The 17,514-nt window shown below is 43.1% G+C and overlaps 1 protein-coding gene and 1 long non-coding RNA gene across 6 annotated transcripts in view; one reads left to right on the top strand and one right to left on the bottom strand.

The window, feature by feature from the left end:
• Nucleotides 1-224: 224 nt before the first annotated feature.
• Nucleotides 225-11,813, bottom strand: LOC120066295. Of its 2 annotated transcripts, none has more exons than XR_005478752.1 (5): nucleotides 11,410-11,813; nucleotides 1,011-1,136; nucleotides 808-926; nucleotides 649-722; nucleotides 225-487 (listed from the first exon to the last, which is right to left on the bottom strand). It is a non-coding gene; the product is annotated as an uncharacterized LOC120066295 (long non-coding RNA). The 2 variants fall into 2 exon arrangements; XR_005478753.1 differs by lacking the exon at nucleotides 11,410-11,813 and adding an exon at nucleotides 4,062-4,108.
• The window catches only part of LOC120066294 (NACHT, LRR and PYD domains-containing protein 12-like), a 21,185-nt gene continuing 14,814 nt past the window's right edge, over nucleotides 11,144-17,514 (top strand). For 3 of the 4 annotated variants that reach the window (XM_039017579.1, XM_039017578.1, XM_039017576.1), the window contains exon 1: nucleotides 11,145-11,535. The gene's annotated coding sequence lies outside the window, so the exon portion shown is untranslated. Of the gene's footprint in view, nucleotides 11,536-17,514 lie in introns of all 4 variants that reach the window. The other variant, XM_039017577.1, reaches the window with a different exon arrangement.

Here is a 17,514-nt window from a genome sequence, read left to right as displayed (position 1 = left end):
CCCTGTTTAATAGGAGAGAGACGGATAATATCTCCTTTCGTTGTTAATATCAACCATAAAGGAAAAGGGCAAAGTACGAGAGTCATGCTATTAATTGTCCAAAGCAGGGATGGAGAGTGAGCTAGTGAGGTAGGCTGCAGTGGGTTTGCTGGTCAATACATACACTGAACATGTAACCAAAGTAATGGTGGCCAGTAAATCAATGAATAAAAATGTAATATTGACAAATTAAACAGAAATTGTAGACCTTTAATCTTTTCCAACATGTCAACAGACATTTATCTTCAATTAAGTATGAAACATTTCACAGTGTTAACTTTCTCCCTGGTTGATGTACATTTCAGAGCCTCTTCAGTGTGGATGGGGTATAGCATACATTTTCAACAACAAAGACTGCACTTCCAGTTTGTGTTCTTTACTCTGTTGAACTCTTTTGTCTTCATTCCTAGGCACAGCACATGGAACCACCGTTGGCATGCAAAACATTCTATCAAAACAAAACAAAGCGTAACACGTTATAAATAATATCAAACATCAATGCATTATGACGAATGACGAATTAGCCATCCATTGTATTATATCATAAATAGTCTTACATGCCATCACTGTTGTCAAAAGATTATAAACATGTTAAATAAAGTTACTAACCCAGGCAGTCTTTGGACCACATCCAGGTTCTTTATCAGTGGCACACATGAAGCAGTTGTTGGCTTTGTTGAACTCTGAAATCATAACCATGAACTGTCCCACACAACTACATAAAAATAAAGAATTTACATTTACTTTGAATTAAATGTCATTACATACCAGAAATTTTTGGTATATCCTCAGTCATTTCTTTTCGCAGTTGTTCCATGTGTTTTTGAAGGTTCCATATCAATTTGGGAGGGGATGTTGGGGAAGTTCTGTGCAACTTCCTTGGCTATCTACACCAAAAAATAAAATAGAGTTTTTGACCTAATTGTCACATAACAGCTAACCATTCATTATTGAAAATATAACTATCAAACCTGCATTATAAAGACCCCGCAGCTTAAGGTGTCTGCTGCATGGTGTGAGTTATTTCCCCTCCTTTCCACTTTATGTCCGCCCAGCTGTCTTTTCCATGGCAGGAACTTCTCATTTTGAAGTATTCTCTTTTTTATGTAAAAATAATGAAATTATGATTAGTTACAGGCAAATGAATATACAAGCAAAATTTGTATGCTGTTTTCCTTATCACTATAATCTAGTAGGAATTTATTAGTAGAGGTAATTTCATTTATGCCCCATTCTACACACAGCCTAAATTATAGGCACTGAACCATTTACAGGACAATAATAAAAGTACCATGTAGGATCCAACCCTATCACAGAGTGAATAAATGTAGAGCCTTTGTAGACTTTAAGAAAAAAATATTACGTGACAGTTTCATCAGTACGTGCTTAAAGAAAGTCATATCACAAAGATCACAGATGACAGTGCCCACCAAATCTATGACAATAGAGAATTAATTGTATGCACCAAAGTGTGTTTGTCAAAATAATATCTGAAAATGTCAGTTGTTCTATTTGCAATAGCAATTTATGATATCTGCAGTTGAGGAATATTCCATGTACCAACACTACATGTAGGACGGACCTAAGATATTCCCACATAGAGTATATTTTTATTTTTTATTTCATCTTTATTCAACCAGGTAGGCCAGTTGAGAACAAGTTCTCATTTACAACTGCGACCTGGCCAAGATAAAGCAAAGCAGTGTGACACAAACAACAGCACAGAGTTACACATGGAATAAACAAACGTACAGTCAATAACACAATACAAAAGTCTATATACAGCGTGTGCAAATGAAGTAAGATTAGAGAGGTAAGGCAATAAATAGGCCAAAGTGGCGAAATAATTACAATTTCGCAAATAAACACTGGAGTGAGATGTGCAGAAGATGAATGTGTAAGTAGAGATACTGTGGTGCAAAGGAGTAAAAAAAAAATATAAATAAAATAAATAACAATATGGGGATGAGGTAGTTGGATGGGCTATTTACAGATGGGCTACGTACAGGTGCAATGATCTGTAAGCTGCTCTGATAGCTGATGCTTAAAGATAGTGAGGGAGATATGAGTCTCCAGCTTCAGTGATTTTTGCAATTTGTTCCAGTCATTGTCAGCAGAGAACTGGAAGGAAAGGTGGCCAAAGGAGGAATTGGCTTTGGGGGTGACCAGTGAAATATACCTGCTGGAGCGCGTTCTACGAGTGGGTGCTGCTATGGTGACCAGTGAGCTGAGATAAGGCGGGGCTTTACCTAGCAAGGACTTATAGATGACCTGGAGCCAGTGGGTTTGGCGACGAATATGAAGCGAGGGCTAGCCAACGAGAGCATACAGGTCGCAGTGGTGGGTAGTATATGGGGCTTTGGTGACGAAACGGATGGCAATGTGATAGACTGCATCCAATTTGCTGAGTAGAGTGTTGGAGGCTATTTGTAAATGACATTGCCGAAGTCAAGGATCGGTAGGATAGTCAGTTTTACGAGGGTATGTTTGGCAGCATGAGTGAAGGATGCTTTGTTGCGAAATAGGAAGCCGATTCTAGATTTAATTTTGGATTGGAGATGCTTAATATGAGTCTGGAAGGAGAGTTTACAGTCTAACCAGACACCTAGGTATTTGTAGTTGTCCACATATTCTAAGTCAGAACCATCCAGAGTAGTGATGCTAGGCGGGTGGGCAGATGCGGGCAGCGATCGGTTGCATTTAACTTGCATTTAAGAGCAGTTGGAGGCCACGAAAGGAGAGTTGTATGGCATTGAAGCTTGTCTGGAGGTTAGTTAACACAGTGTCCAAAGAAGGGCCAGAAATATACAGAATGGTGTTGTCTGCGTAGAGGTGGATCAGATAATCACCAGCCGCAAGAGTGACATCATTGATGTATACAGAGAAAAGAGTCGGCCCGAGAATTGAACCCTGTGGCACCCCCATAGAGACTGGCAGAGGTCCGGACAACAGGCCCTCCCATTTGACACACTGAACTCTATCTGAGAAATAGTTGGTGAACCAGGCGAGGCAGTCATTTGAGAACCAAGGCTGTTGAGTCTGTCGATAAGAATGCGGTGATTGACAGAGTCGAAAGCCTTGGCCAGGTCGATGGATACGGCTACACAGTATTGTCTTTTGTCGATGGCGATGTTGATATCGTTTAGGACCTTGAGCGTGGCTGAGGTGCACCCATGACCAGCTCGGAAACTAGATTGCATAGCGGAGAAGGTACGGAGGGATTCGAAATGGTCGGTGATCTGTTTGTTAACTTGGCTTTTGAAGACCTTAGAAAGGCAGGGTCGGATAGATATAGGTCTGTAACAGCTTGAGTCTAGACTGACCGCGGCAGCTTTCCAATCGTTGGGGATCTCAGACGATACGAAAGAGAGGTTGAACAGGCTAGTAATAGGGGTTGCAACAATTTTGGCGGATAATTTTAGAAAGAGAGGGTCCAGATTGTCTATCCCAGCTGATTTGTAGGGGTCCAGATTTTGCAGCTCTTTCAGAACATCAGCTATCTGGATTTGGGTGAAGGATAAATGGGGGAGGCTTGGTCAAGTTGCTGTGGGGGGTGCAGAGCTGTTGACCGGGGTAGGGGTAGCCAGGTGGAAAGCAAGGCCAGCCGTAGAAAAATGCTTATTGAAATTCTCGATAATCGTAGATCTATCGGTGGTGACATTGTTTCCTAACCTCAGTGCAGTGGGCAGCTGGGAGGAGGTGCTCTTATTCTCCATGGACTTTACAGTGTCCCAGAACTTTTTGGAGTTTGTGCTACAGGATGCAAATTTCTGTTTGAAAAAGCTAGCCTTTGCTTTACATTTACATTTAAGTCATTTAGCAGACGCTCTTATCCAGAGCGACTTACAAATTGGTGCATTCACCTTATGATATCCAGTGGAACAGCCACTTTACAATAGTGCATCTAAATCTTTTAAGGGGGGGGGGGGGGGGTTAGAAGGATTACTTTATCCTATCCTAGGTATTCCTTAAAGAGGTGGGGTTTCAGGTGTCTCCGGAAGGTGGTGATTGACTCCGCTGACCTGGCGTCGTGAGGGAGTTTGTTCCACCATTGGGGTGCCAGAGCAGCGAACAGTTTTGACTGGGCTGAGCGGGAACTGTACTTCCTCAGAGGTAGGGAGGCGAGCAGGCCAGAGGTGGATGAACGCAGTGCCCTTGTTTGGGTGTAGGGCCTGATCAGAGCCTGAAGGTACGGAGGTGCCGTTCCCCTCACAGCTCCGTAGGCAAGCACCATGGTCTTGTAGCGGATGCGAGCTTCAACTGGAAGCCAGTGGAGAGAGCGGAGGAGCGGGGTGACGTGAGAGAACTTGGGAAGGTTGAACACCAGACGGGCTGCGGCGTTCTGGATGAGTTGTAGGGGTTTAATGGCACAGGCAGGGAGCCCAGCCAACAGCGAGTTGCAGTAATCCAGACGGGAGATGACAAGTGCCTGGATTAGGACCTGCGCCGCTTCCTGTGTGAGGCAGGGTCGTACTCTGCGAATGTTGTAGAGCATGAACCTACAGGAACGGGCCACCGCCTTGATGTTAGTTGAGAACGACAGGGTGTTGTCCAGGATCACGCCAAGGTTCTTAGCGCTCTGGGAGGAGGACACAATGGAGTTGTCAACCGTGATGGCGAGATCATGGAACGGGCAGTCCTTCCCCGGGAGGAAGAGCAGCTCCGTCTTGCCGAGGTTCAGCTTGAGGTGGTGATCCGTCATCCACACTGATATGTCTGCGAGACATGCGGAGATGCGATTCGCCACCTGGTTATCAGAAGGGGGAAAGGAGAAGATTAATTGTGTGTCGTCTGCATAGCAATGATAGGAGAGACCATGTGAGGTTATGACAGAGCCAAGTGACTTGGTGTATAGCGAGAATAGGAGAGGGCCTAGAACAGAGCCCTGGGGGACACCAATGGTGAGAGCACGTGGTGCGGAGACAGATTCTCGCCACGCCACCTGGTAGGAGCGACCTGTCAGGTTGGACGCAATCCAAGCGTGGGCCGTGCCGGAGATGCCCAACTCGGAGAGGGTGGAGAGGAGGATCTGATGGTTCACAGTATCAAAGGCAGCCGATAGGTCTAGAAGGATGAGAGCAGAGGAGAGAGAGTTAGCTTTAGCAGTGCGGAGCGCCTCCGTGACACAGAGAAGAGCAGTCTCAGTTGAATGACTAGTCTTGAAAACTGACTGATTTGGATCAAGAAGGTCATTCTGAGAGAGATAGCAGGAGAGCTGGCCAAGGACGGCACGTTCAAGAGTTTTGGAGAGAAAAGAAAGAAGGGATACTGGTCTGTAGTTGTTGACATCGGAGGGATCGAGTGTAGGTTTTTTCAGAAGGGGTGCAACTCTCGCTCTCTTGAAGACGGAAGGGACGTAGCCAGCGGTCAAGGATGAGTTGATGAGCGAGGTGAGGTAAGGGAGAAGGTCTCCGGAAATGGTCTGGAGAAGAGAGGAGGGGATAGGGTCAAGCGGGCAGGTTGTTGGGCGGCCGGCCGTCACAAGACGCGAGATTTCATCTGGGGAGAGAGGGGAAAAAGAGGTCAAAGCACAGGGTAGGGCAGTGTGAGCAGAACCAGCGGTGTCGTTTGACTTATCAAACGAGGATCGGATGTCGTCGACCTTCTTTTCAAAATGGTTGACGAAGTCATCCGCAGAGAGGGAGGAGGGGGGGAGGGGGAGGAGGATTCAGGAGGGAGGAGAAGGTGGCAAAGAGGCAGATGCTTGGAATTTAGAGTGGTAGAAAGTGGCTTTAGCAGCAGAGACAGAAGAGGAAAATGTAGAGAGGAGGGAGTGAAAGGATGCCAGGTCCGCATGGAGGCGAGTTCTCCTCCATTTCCGCTCGGCTGCCCGGAGCCCTGTTCTGTGAGCTCGCAATGAGTCGTCGAGCCACGGAGCAGGAGGGGAGGACCGAGCCGGCCTGGAGGATAGGGGACATAGAGAGTCAAAGGATGCAGAAAGAGAGGAGAGGAGGGTTGAGGAGGCAGAATCAGGAGATAGGTTGGAGAAGGTTTGAGCAGAGGGAAGAGATGATAGGATGGAAGAGGAGAGAGTAGCGGGGGAGAGAGAGCGAGGGTTGGGACGGCGCGATACCATCCGAGTAGGGGCAGAGTGGGAAGTGTTGGATGAGAGCGAGAGGGAAAAGGATACAAGGTAGTGGTCGGAGACTTGGAGGGGAGTTGCAATGAGATTAGTGGAAGAACAGCATCTAGTAAAGATGAGGTCAAGCGTATTGCCTGCCTTGTGAGTAGGGGGGGAAGGTGAGAGGGTGAGGTCAAAAGAGGAGAGGAGTGGAAAGAAGGAGGCAGAGAGGAATGAGTCAAAAGTAGACGTGGGGAGGTTAAAGTCACCCAGAACTGTGAGAGGTGAGCCATCCTCAGGGAAGGAACTTATCAAGGCGTCAAGCTCATTGATGAACTCTCCAAGGGAACCTGGAGGGCGATAAATGATAAGGATGTTAAGCTTGAAAGGGCTGGTAACTGTGACAGCATGGAATTCAAAAGAGGCGATAGACAGATGGGTCAGGGGAGAAAGAGAGAATGTCCACTTGGGAGAGATGAGGATCCCAGTGCCACCACCCCGCTGACCAGAAGCTCTCGGGGTGTGCGAGAACACGTGGGCAGACGAGGAGAGAGCAGTAGGAGTAGCAGTGTTATCTGTGGTAATCCATGTTTCCGTCAGTGCCAAGAAGTCGAGGGACTGGAGGGAAGCATAGGCTGGGATGAACTCTGCCTTGTTGGCCGCAGATCGGCAGTTCCAGAGGCTGCCGGAGACCTGGAACTCCACGTGGGTCGTGCGCGCTGGGACCACCAGGTTAGGGTGGCAGCGGCCACGCGGTGTGAAGCGTTTGTATGGTCTGTGCAGACAGGAGAGAACAGGGATAGACAGACACATAGTTGACAGGCTACAGAAGAGGCTACGCTAATGCAAAGGAGATTGGAATGACAAGTGGACTACACGTCTCGAATGTTCAGAAAGTTAAGCTTACGTTGCAAAAATCTTATTGACTAAAATGATTAAAATGATGCAGTACTGCTGGCTGGTGAAGTAGGCTAGCTAGCAGTGGCTGCGTTGTTGACTTTGTTTGAAAGTGTTGCTGGCTAGGTAGCCTCGATAACTGGCTAGGTAACCTCGATAACTGGCTAGATAATTACTCTAAACTACACAATTATCTTAGATACAAGGACAGCAAAGACAACTATGTAGCTAGCTAACACTACACTAATCAAATCGTTCCGTTGTAGTGTTTCGGTAGAAGTTGGCTAGCTGGCTAGCTAGCAGTGTTGACAACGTTAGGACGGCGAAAATAGCTGGCTAGCTGACTTTGTTTGAAAGTGGAGCTGGCTAGGTAACCTCGATAACTGGCAAGATAATTACTCTAAACTACACAATTATCTTAGATACAAAGACAGCAAAGACACTATGTAGCTAGCTAACACTACACTAATCAAATCGTTCCGTTGTAGTGTTTCGGTAGAAGTTGGCTAGCTGGCTAGCTAGCAGTGTTGACAACGTTAGGACGGCGAAAATAGCTGGCTAGCTGACTTTGTTTGAAAGTGGAGCTGGCTAGGTAACCTCGATAACTGGCAAGATAATTACTCTAAACTACACAATTATCTTAGATACAAAGACAGCAAAGACACTATGTAGCTAGCTAACACTACACTAATCAAATCGTTCCGTTGTAGTGTTTCGGTAGAAGTTGGCTAGCTGGCTAGCTAGCAGTGTTGACAACGTTAGGACGGCGAAAATAGCTGGCTAGCTGACTTTGTTTGAAAGTGGAGCTGGCTAGGTAACCTCGATAACTGGCTAGATAATTACTCTAAACTACACAATTATCTTAGATACAAAGACAGCAAAGACAACTGTGTAGCTAGCTAACACTACACTAATCAAATCGTTCCGTTGTAGTAGCTTTCTTAACTGCCTGTGTATATTGGTTCCTATCTTCCTTGAAAAGTTGCATATCGCGGGCCTATTCGATGCTAATGCAGTACGCCACAGGATGTTTTTGTGCTGGTCAAGGGCAGTTAGGTATGGAGTGAAACAAGGGCTATATCTGTTCCTGGTTCTACTTTTTTGAATGAGGCATGCTTATTTAGGATGGTGAGGAAAGCACTTTTAAAGAATAACCAGGCATCCTCTACTGACGGAATGAGGTCAATATCTTTCCAGGAAACCCGGGCCAGGTCGATTAGAAAGGCCTGCTCGCTGAAGTGTTTTAGGGAGCGTTTGACTGTGATGAGGGGTGGTCGTTTGACCGCGGACCCATTACGGACGCAGGCAATGAGGCAGTGATCGTTGAGATCCTGGTTGAAGACAGCAGAGGTGTATTTAGAGGACAGGTTGGTCAGGATGATATCTATGAGGGTGCCCGAGTTTACAGATTTGGGGTTGTACCTGGTAGGTTCCATGATAATTTGGGTGAGATTGAGGGCATCTAGTTTAGGTTATAGGACGTCCGGGGTGTTAAGCATATCCCAGTTTAGGTCACCTAACAGTACAAACTCTGAAGATAAATGGGGGGCAATTAATTCACATATGGTGTCCAGGGCACAGCTGGGGGCTGAGGGGGGTCTGTAACAAGCGGCAACAGTGAGAGACTTATTTCTGGAAAGGTGGATTTTTAAAAGTAGAAGCTCGAACTGTTTGGGCACAGACCTGGATAGCATGACAGAACTGTGCAAGCTGTCTCTGCAGTAGATTGCAACTCTACCCCCTTTGGCAGTTCTGTCTTGGCGGAAAATGTATACACATACATAGAGGCATCTTTCAGCTATGACTTTACCACTCAGAATCCAGAATGGATATGACAATGGGGCCAGCACAGGATGTAATACACCCTTACAACAATCTACTTTTTGATCTTCTTGACTTCTTATCTGGTAAACTGCTACTATGTGTCAAGAAAAGAGCCCCAATTAGGGGTTAGTGTACTCCAGTAAAAAAGGTCTGGTTTAGATTAAAAGCTATTGCCCTGTGTCCCCGTTCATAAGGGCATGAGAGACTAGTCAGTGGTAGAATTGAGTTGGCACTTTATTGGCCCAAACACCCACAGACCCACAAGGTTGAGGTTACTTATGGACAGTAATTAGTAATATATATTTTTTTGCATTGATGCATTTTGTCTTCTAACTGTCCAAGAATAGCATCCAAAGTGTTAGGAAATATTTGTTCCCATAAATACAAAGGAGGATGTCTCTCCTCATAACTCTGGCACTTTAGTCAGACTGCCAGACTGTGCACCACAGAGCCAATCAGGAGAGAATACATACAGGTCAACGGTGCAAATTGAAAGTCAAGGGGTGTGTCTGTGCCTTTTGGATTACTCTCTCTTTACACAGAACCCCTGTGGTTCAAGTCTGCTCTGCGCATGTCTGAAAGTGACAGAGCCAGCAGCCAAGAGAGTTTTTCCACAATATGTCACAAAAATGTATTACACTTATGAATGTATGTGAATTGCTAATATGTATTAGATCCAGTACAATGGAATAACTAAGACCTGAATTTGAATGCAGCATGTTCTGATTCCTCCTTCTCTTTCTGTCCAACAGGGTCAACCAAAAACACTTGGCCTGATGGTTCATGCAGATACTGGGGAAGCAATATAGAAATGTATTGATCCCTTAAATTATTTTACTATTAAATGACCCATATCACAACCCTCATACCTCTTCACAAAAATGTACCTAAATCAATTTTGGAAAAAGGATTTTACTCACGAAAGACGTAGGAATTTATTTTCCCAGTTAGAAATAGTAAGCCATGCATCAAATAACTATTTTCATCAGAAAAACGAACCCTCAGATGCAGTATTGCATTTTGTAAGTTGTCTGCAGGTGGCTTGTTGTGAATGCACTCAAATATCAAGTCATTATCAGGTTATGTAAACTGCGTTCTAATACTCAGCGTAGAAGGATTTGTCTTAATGTACAGTATATGAAAGTGATGCTATGAAAAGGATTCTTTCACGTTATCAAGCTCACTGTGACTGACAAATCACTGCCTATTACTGTGATTAAAAAGAGCATATGAAACGTTGTTTTTCATGAGGCCGACCTGTGCACCTTTCTTTAAGCATCTCTGTTTGAACACCTCTCCTGTCCTTGATCCATTCCACATACAGCCATTTGCGGATCTTTTCAGTGTCCATGTGAAAGATAGTTATTGCGAGGATGGAACATTTGTTGACTTATTTTTTATTTTTTTTAACACCCATGTAAAATGAAGGCCTGCAAAGCTTACAGATTTAAGTCTAATAGCATGAGATGAAAGTAGACAAACATCAGAGTGTGCGATATGAAGGTATAGTCAGTGGACATTCTGAACCTTGTTTGAGGTCACTAGGTCACATGACCAAGGAGCTATTGAAATTTTACATTTTGAAAAATGCATGTAAAACCATGTGAGATGAAAATGGACAAACTAAAGGGTGTGCAATGTGTAGGCCCACGGTGTGGACATTCTGAACCTTGTTTGAAGTCACCAGGTCACATGACCAAGGAGCTATTGAAATTTTACATTTTGAAAAATGCATGTAAAACCATGTGAGTTGAAAATGGACAAACTAAAGGGTGTGCAATGTGTAGGCCCATGGTGTGGACATTCTGAACCTTGTTTGAAGTCACCAGGTCACATGAACAAGGAGCTATTGAAATTCTACATTTAGAAAAATTAATGTAAAATCATGAGATGAAAATGGACAAACTAAAGGGTGTCCAATTTGTAGGCCCACTGAGTGAACATTCTGAACCTTGTTTGAAGTTACTAGGTCACATGACCAAGAGCTATTGAAACTTTACATTTTGAAAAATTAATGTAAAATCTTGTGAGATGAAAATGGACACACTAAAGGGTGTGCAATATAGAAGGGTAGTCAGTGGACATTCTGAACCTTGTTTGAAGTCAGTAGGTCACATGACCAAGGAGCTATTGAAATATGAATGTAAAAAAAAAAGTTGTACTTTGTTTACGCTCCCTAACTAATTCAAAATGCTGCTCACATTTCCATATGTTTATTAGCTTTGAAAACCGAATTAATGTCCAAATCGTGAAAATAAGACCTGTGCAATGTTGTGCGCAATTTTTCCAACATGACACTTATTTGGAGTCTGTGGCTCAATTGGTTTGAAAGCCCGAATATCCAACTTGAAACTGTCTTTACCTCGGTCTGGTTATCAATATATAGTTTATCGACGACGAGAACTACTCGTTTCCCTTTTACTCTATTTTCCTTGAAAATTGGATACAGAACATTACGTCGTTCTGCAATTTCCTTCGGGAACTGATCATACATGGCAATATTCGTGCCAGCAAGTCTTTTACCCAGGCTTTTAACCATTATTGTATCTTTAAAGAAAGCAAATTTGGCAACGATTGGGCGTTCATACCTCTGCTCGAAGCGGTGTACACGTTCGAGTTGTATTTTGTCGTTAGCTTCGCGTTGGATCTGACGTGCTGTAAGGAGGAACTCACTAACTACAGATTCAGGAACTTCTTCTTTCTCTTGGAAACCTGTAAGTACCAGATTCGCTCTCATGGATCTAGTCTGTATGTCAAGTCAGGCTTCTCTCAGAACGGTGTTCTCCTTTTTAAGTTCATTAACATCGGTTTCAATCTTATTGACTGTCCCTTTTAGCTTGTGTGTTTCTTTCTCCAATGTCGCAGCTTTTTCATCACTCATCTCGAGGCTTGCCTTAAACTCTTTTATATCCTTACTGACTAGTTCAAGTATACCCCGTTTGTCATTTATTGATTTTAACAGATCGGTTTCGACCTTTACTATTCCCAGTGGTGAAAATATTAAATCGTCTGAAGTCACGTTTCCGTTTTGAAATAGGTTCCCCTGTCGTACTCTCCGTCATGTTTGGGTGTTGCTTGTTTTCGTAATATTTTTTCGATACATTTATCTAGTCTTAAAATGTGTTTTGTGTTGTTATCCAGATTGAAGGTTATCACCCACCAGATTGTGTAGTGCTAATATTTAGTCTAATTTACCGATATTACGTTGTTATCTTGAGCTGCTCTACATAACTACGTTCAGTCCACCATCTTCCTTCTCCCAAAGTAGTACTTTTAAGTACTTTACACCACTGGCTGAAATAAAATGTTCTTAAAAAGTCTCAGTGTAAAATAGTCCCTGTAGTTGGGTAGCCGGTGAAATCAGGGCAAGGTGAAATGCAAGGAGCGGTGTCCGTTAGCAAAATGTAAAATGACATACTGTAATGCTGTGCAGTTCGTGAGGATAGCGTAGCTACCAAATTGTCAGCCAACATAACGTGTAACGTAACTTTTTTGAAAAGTCATTACATTATTACGTTGCTCAACATTTTAACATTTGTCTTAATTAGTTAAAGTAATTACTTTTTATCGGCTCAGTGGGATAAGATGGATTTTGGCCTACATTCTGCAAATTTTCTCATCGATGAAACATTTGATCTCAATACAGTTGATCTCAATACAGTTTTCTGTTCCCAAAACGATAATCTGTTACGAACAGAGTGGATACTAACTATATCCATACGATGACCAATAAGCATACTACATACTCCATTTAAGTACGGTTAGTATGAGTATTTGAACACAGCTCATGTCTGAGTCAGTCAGCCAAGTCTCAGTAAAAGCCATAAAACAGGCTCTGTACTCGTGAGGATGATTGACCTTTGCCTGCAACTGGTCTGTTTTATTCCTCAAGGATTGCACTTTCGACAGTTTTATAGAAGGTAAGGGAATGCGGTTAGCCTGCTGCTCACGTTTAATCTGTAATATATTGAGATTCAGAATAATCCACCAAACGAGTGAAAAAAGTATCTCCCTTTTACAAATGATCTCATAAAAACATTTAGCATATATTACACATCTAACTGGACAAAACAGACTCACTTGGGACGTTACTAACTATAAAGTTACAGAAAGTGTAACAAAAACACCTGCTGCCTGTCACTATCTGGAGACACGCCCTAAATGTACAGTGCATTTGGAAAGTATTCAGACCCCTTGACTTTTTCCACATTTAGTTAACTTTACAGCCTTATTTAAAAAAAAAATTTTTTTTAAATGTTCTCATCAATCTACACACTATACCCCATATTGACAAAGCAAAAACAGAATTTTAGACATTTTTGCAAATGTATTAAAAATAACAAACTCATATCACATTTACATAAGTATTCAGACCCTTTACTCTTTACTTTGTTGAAGCACCTTTGGCAGCGATTACAGTCTTCTTGGGTATGACGCTACAAGCTTGGCACACCTGTATTTGGGGAGTTTCTATGGGGCCAGATAGCTACCAAAAGGTTGAATGTACGTATCATTAGGATCGTAAGAAAAGTCTAATTTAATCTCTGAACATACAAACACCATGTTACAATTACAGACTAACATTTTAGGCTTGAACAAATCTTGTTGCAATTCTGACGTACAATGATACCTTTCAGAGATTTGGCAGCTACATCTCAACAACAAAAAAGAACGAACACCAAACGGCCTGTGAGGAGTGCTACATGAAAAAGCATAACACCGTATAAAAACTCTGAAGTCAAGGAAACCAGAAAGAGGTATCCTGTACGTTTTCAAGTTAAAAGTCTCCATTCTCTATTACTCCCCAGTTGAGTTTACTTCACATTTAGGTAGATAATGTAATGGATTTGTTTGCCAGCGTGAGTCTAGATAGCACTAGCTGTATTATGCCTACAACAGTTTAGTTCCAGTCCGCTAGGTGTATCTCTACAGCATGGGCATACATGTGTTATGAATTTTATGTATAATGACTAAATGATGTATACATTTTAAAGTAATGATAGGACTATATCTAACATAATTCTACCCTGTCTCTGTATAATGATGAAGAATGTTTGTCCATAAGAAAAGAGGAACTGTTAGCAGACAAGGAACTGTGGCAGACAACTTGTGACCACTGTGAAACTGATAACAGGGAAGGAGGTCTCACCACCCAGAGAGGGGAGAAACTGTTGGGCTTGCAGTAGATTGTGTAACATGTTGCAGGATGTGATAAGCAATGTATGCGTAGGAGAAGACTTGTAAACTATATTGTCATTGTCTGAGAGGAGGAGGGACATTTATGACGAAATGGGAGATATATAAACCAATGTACATGATATGATTGGTAGAGCTCTCGTAAATAAACATTCTGACGGTTGTAGACTGGCCTCTGTCTGTTTCATTTCAACAAGAATCTTACAAATTCTTGGTAGTAGACCGAGTACTTTAATTGAAGTTCAGTTTATGAACACTGTTGTGTGTTATTTAGGCCTAGCCTAAATCATATTTACTTTATTTTTTGCAGCTCAGGCAGTTATTCTAGAAAAGGTTATTTTGTGTCCTTATAGTATAATTCTCACACAAGTAATTTGTTGAAGGCCCAAGCATATACTTTTTAACATTTTTTTTATTTAACCTTTATTTAACCAGGTAGGCCAGTTGAGAACAAGTTCTCATTTGCAACTGCGACCTGGCCAAGATAAGGCAAAGCAGTGCGACACGAACAACAACACATCGTTACACATGGAATAAACAAAACATACAGTCAATAATACAGTAGAAAAAAGTGAGTGCAAATGAGGTAAGATAAGGGAGTTAAGGCAATATATAGGCCATGGTGGCGAAATAATTACAATATAGCAATTAAACACTGGAATGGTAGATGTGCAGAAGATGAATGTGCAAGTAGAGATACTGGGGTGCAAAGGAGCAAGATAAATAAATAAATACAGTATGGGGATGAGGTAGATACATGGGCTGTTAACAGCTGGGCTATGTACAGGTGCAGTGATCTGTGAGCTGCTCTGACAGCTGGTGCTTAAAGCTAGTGAGGGAGATATGAGTCTCCATCTTCAGTGATTTTTGCAGTTTGTTCCAGTCATTGGCAGCAGAGAACTGGAAGGAAAGGCGACCAAAGGAGGAATTGGCTTTGGGGGTGACCAGTGAGATATACCTGCTGGAGCACGTGCTACTAGTGGGTGCTGCTATGGTGACCAGTGAGCTGAGATAAGTTGGGGCTCTACCTAGCAGAGACTTGTAGATAACCTGTAGCCAGTGGGTTTGGCGACGATTTGGGTGAAGGAGAAATGGTGGGGGCTTGGGCGGGTTGCTGTGGAGGGTGCCGGGCAGTTGACCGGGGTAGGGGTAGCCAGGTGGAAAGCATGGCCAGCCGTAGAGAAATGTTTATTGAAATTCTCAATTATAGTGGATTTATCGGTGGTAACAATTGTTTCCTAGCCTCAGAGCAGTGGGCAGCTGGGAGGAGGTGCTCTTATTCTCCATGGACTTTACAGTGTCCCAGAACATTTTTGAGTTTGTACTACAGGATGCAAATTTCTGTTTGAAAAAGCTAACCGCTTGTGTATATTTGTTTCTAACTTCCCTGAAAAGTTGAATATCACGGGGGCTATTCGATGCTAATGCAGTATGCCACAGGATGTTTTTGTGCTGGTCAAGGGCAAACGGGTCTGGAGTGAACAAAGGACTATATCTATTCCTAGTTCAATTTTTTTTGAATGGAGCATGCTTATTTAAGATGGTGAGGAAGGCACTTTTTAAAGAATAACCAGGCATCCTCTACTGACGGGATGAGGTCAATGTCTTTCCAGGACGCCCCAGCCAGGTCGATTAGAAAGGCCTGCTCGCAGAAGTGTTTTAGCGAGCGTTTGACAGTGATGAGGGGTGGCCGTCTGATCGCAGACCCATTACGGATACAGGCAATGAGGCAGTGATCGCTGAGATCTTGATTGAAAACAGCAGAGGTGTATTTGGAGGGCGAGTTAGTTAGGATGATATCTATGAGGGTGCCCGTGTTTACGGATTTGTGGTTGTATCTGGTCATTTGTGTGAGATTAAGGGCATCAAGCTTAGATTGTAGGATGGCCAAGGTGTTAAGCATGTCCCAGTTTAGGTCACCTAGTAGCACGAGCTCAGAAGATAGATGGGGGGCAATCAATTCACATATGGTATCGAGGGCACAGCTGGGGGCAGAGGGAGGTCTATAGCAAGCGGCAACGGTGAGAGACTTGTTTCTGGAAAGGTGAATTTTTAGAAGTAGAAGCTCGAATTGTTTGGGTACAGTCCTGGATAGTAAGACAGAACTCTGCAGGCTATCTTTGCAGTAGATTGCAACACCGCCCCCTTTGGCAGTTCTATCTTGGCGGAAAATGTTATAGTTAGGGATGGAGATTTCAGGGTTTTTGGTGGTTTTCCTAAGCCAGGATTCAGACACGGCTAAGACATCCGGGTTGGCAGAGTGTGCTAAAGCAGTGAGTAAAACAAACTTAGGGAGTAGGCTTCTAATGTTAACATGCATGAAACCAAGGCTAATACGTCATCTACTGGTACAACGTCGTTATTAAATGCCATTCTAAAACGAGCTCTAGACTTATTTTGTAAATGAAACAGGAAACTGCAAAGCAACTAACGTCTGGGCTAGATTGGTGGAGTGCTGCAGAGATTGTTGTCCTTCTGGAAGGTTCTCCCATCTCCACAGAGTAACTCTAGAGCTCTGTCAGAGTGACCATCTGGTTCTTGGTCACCTCCCTGACCAACGCCGTTCTTCCCCGATTGCTCAGTTTGGCCGGGCAGCCAGCTCTATGAAGAGTATTGGTGGTTCAAAACTTCATCCATTTAAGAACGATGGAGGCCACTGTGTTCTCGGGGACCTTCAATGCTGCATACATGTTTTGGTACCCTTCCCCAGATCTGTGCCTCGACACAATCCTGTCTCGGAGCTCCACGACAATCCTGTCTCGGACAATTCCTTCGACCTCATGGCTTGGTTTTTGCTCTGACATGCACTGTCAACTGTGGGACCTTATATAGACAGGTTTGTGCCTTTCCAAATCATGTCCAATCAATTGAATTTACCACAGGTGGACACCAATGAAGTTGTAGGAACATCTCAAGGATGATCAATGGAAGCAGGATGTACCTGAGCTGAATTTCGAGTCTCATTGCAAAGGGTCTGAATACTTCTGTAAAGGTACTTATGTTTTTGTATTTTTTTTATACATTTGCAAAGGTTTCTAAAAGCCTGTTTTCGGTTTGTCATTATGGGGTATTGTGTGTAGTTTGCAGATGATTTTATTTAATAAATTTTACAATAAGCCTGTAACGTAACAAGATGTGGAAAAGGGGTCTGAATTGCTTTCCGAAGGCAATGTATATTCATACCTGGAGATTATGAAGTTGAATATTTATGAAAATTGTCCTTTATGGCATAAAATAAAATAAAAACAATTATAGACTGAAGTTGTACACTTTTGTGACAGTTTTTGTAACTTCTGGATTGGAAGCACTTTATGGACCCAATGAAATTTGAGAACAAACTGCTAGTCAATCAAAATGCAGAATCATTCACGGTTGTAGCCTGGAGTGGGCCTATGGTATGTCACCAGCTTGCTCTCTCTAGCCCCATTATACCTGGTTCTAATATGAGTATTTTGTCCTGATATTTTTAGACCGATGTAGACGATTAAAAGACGCAT

The sequence above is a fragment of the Salvelinus namaycush genome, chromosome 21 (assembly GCF_016432855.1).
Source record: "Salvelinus namaycush isolate Seneca chromosome 21, SaNama_1.0, whole genome shotgun sequence".
In the NCBI taxonomy this organism is placed as follows: domain Eukaryota; kingdom Metazoa; phylum Chordata; class Actinopteri; order Salmoniformes; family Salmonidae; genus Salvelinus; species Salvelinus namaycush.
This window is presented reverse-complemented; position numbering and strand designations above follow the sequence as displayed.